The sequence below is a fragment of the Gavialis gangeticus genome, unplaced genomic scaffold (genome assembly GCF_001723915.1).
Source record: "Gavialis gangeticus isolate Ggan-Ray unplaced genomic scaffold, GavGan_comp1, whole genome shotgun sequence".
In the NCBI taxonomy this organism is placed as follows: Eukaryota; Metazoa; Chordata; order Crocodylia; family Gavialidae; genus Gavialis; species Gavialis gangeticus.
This window is the reverse complement of record NW_017729005.1, coordinates 10,872,305-10,874,885: the sequence shown is the minus strand read 5'-3', so window position 1 is coordinate 10,874,885 and position 2,581 is coordinate 10,872,305.

The following is a 2,581-nucleotide window of genomic DNA, read 5'->3' as shown; positions in this document are numbered from 1 at the left end:
AATAAGGAAATCCATGAAAAAGGCAGAGAATGCTCAGCTAGAAAATGCAGTTCATACATGGCTTTTGCAGATGAGAAGTTTAGGAGACCCAATATCAGGGTGGCTTCAGTGTAAAAAATCACTTGAGCTAAATGAAAAATTTAATGGGGATCCAAATTTCAAAGCCAGCACTGGGTGGCTAAAAAATTTCAAGTTGCGTCATGGAAAAAGAGTTGAAAACACAAGGGAAAAAATTACCTGCAGGCGAACCAGCAGCTCATTCATTCAAAATGAAATTTTTGTCTACCGTAGAAAGCAAATGATATGAAGGAGACAGTGTTTACAATGCTGACAAAATCAGTTTTTAAATTGGAAAGCTTTGCCTCAGACCTTAACCTCACAGCAGGAAGAAGCAGCTCTGGTATGTAAAATAAGCACAGATTGTATCACAGCTATGATATGTGCCAACTCAAGTGGGTCCAATAGGCTTCCAGTGCATATCATGTGAAAAAACCAAAAGTCCCCAATGCTTTAAAAGACCTGCAAATGTTCCAGCAGCCTACAGAAACCAGAAAAGTGCTTGAGTTGACAGTGGTGTGTTTCGGGACTGGTACAGGAATGCATTCATTCCTGAAGTTACAAAACATAAGAAGAAAAATGGAAAGCATGGAATTGTTTTGCAAATTTTAGGTAATGTACCCTTCCATCTGTGTGAAGAAATTCTGAATAAAGAAAATAAGAATTTCAAGGTCCTTTTCCTCCCACCAAATATCACATCCATCCTTCAACCAGAGGATCACCCAGTGGGTGATTGAGACATTCAGGTGTCTTTACAGAAAATTTCTGCATCAGTTGTTTCTTGCTGGTAGTGATGATGAAGGAATTTTTAATGTTTACAAAAATGGACCTAAAGGAGGCATCATACATGATGGCAGATGCTTGGGCATCAGTAGCAAGAATCGCACTGTTCCAAGCCTGGAAGAAATTATGGCCACGTGCTGTGACGGACACAGGTAGCAGTGGTGATGGTGAGGACAACAAAGCAGAGGTCAACATGCTAGGTAACATTCCAGGTTGCTAATAGTGTGATGACAACATAGGTGGATGGCTTCCTGTTGATGCTGGAGATCCAGGGTATCGTATCCTAACAGATGCTGAGATTTGTAACCTCGGCTACACAAGAAACAGTGCAAACAGTTTCCTAAAGATAAAGAAGAGGAAATTGGCTTTTCACATGTGGAAGCCTTATCAGCTTTTGAAACTGGAATAAAATGGTAAGAGACAAGAAGAGGGTGATACAGTACAGCTCCTCTTTCTAAAAAACCTTCGTGATTTGGCAGCCAAGAAAAGATGTGACCTCAAGCAAGAAAAACCTCAAGTGCCCCCCCCACCCCCGGAACTATACTGTTTGTATTCCAGGTGTTTCTTGTGTATAGAACTGTATAATAATGCAGTAAGCCAAATTGATTTCCTATTTTTTATATATTTTCTGTACAGTAATCTGATGTATAGTTTTCAGCTCTTCATATTGTGACGTTCAGGTTATTTGGAAAAAAAAAAATGATTTGCCAGAATAATGGTGACACTAGTAGGATGCTGATTTTTCCAGAATAATTATATTGGTAAAATCTTAACTCTTTTCCATGAATGTTTGAATCAACCAATGGTTTTTCTATGTAATTTTTCCATCCCAAACCTATCTAGCACTAACTATAGGTAGTGGTTCTTCAGAGTCTAGATTTGGCAAGCACTCTAGTATAGTACACCAAGTGAAACCACTGAATTACTAAATACCAACAAGGAGAAAGTGGGTTTCTTAGTCTCTATTACAAAGGAACTAATTCATTTTGAGGACAAAGCTGTACTGTTTTTAGAATTCTAATCAAGGTAATATGTGTTCTGATTAGAAAGTCTGCTGATGTAGTTGTCTTCAGCAGATATAATCGAGTAATTTATCATGTTTCCACTAAAAGGAACAACATTTTAGCTTTAGGCTCTGAGGCAAGCTTGTAATACTGATTAGCAAGGTAAACTTGAAGTAGTCTAGGTAACGTCCAGTTTCCTTTGTACAAAGAGATGATGAGCCAAATTTTAGTTATGCATGCATTCTTAACAGCCTGTGGATAACATGTTGCCTACATGCCCTGGGTTGACGACGGCTGTTGTAACTGAAAGTATTAGTTAACCAACTCTTCCAGCTATCTTATTAATGTACTTGCCTTGCACCTGTTATCAGATAGTACAGGGGTGTCAAATGTGTTAGGCCTAATCCTGTGCCTCAAATGCAGGTCCAGTCCAAGATCCATCCCAATGCTAAATATGCTGCAAATGTGTTTTGGCTGCTTGGCAGCTTCAGATATTTGTGAAATCTGTACAAGTACTGGAAAATAACTGCTTAACATTCATTACAGATGTAGAACCTGAAACATTTGAAAAAATGCTTATCAGCATTTCTTTCAGTGCTGGGGTCGGTGTGCTCCATATAAGTATAGTTTTGTACAAGAATAAGTGGTAGTCTTGGTAGATAAAGACTACTCCACTTCAAAATACTTTTCTGTGGGCTTTTTTCTAAATGAAGTCAGTGTTTCTTAAATATTTATTT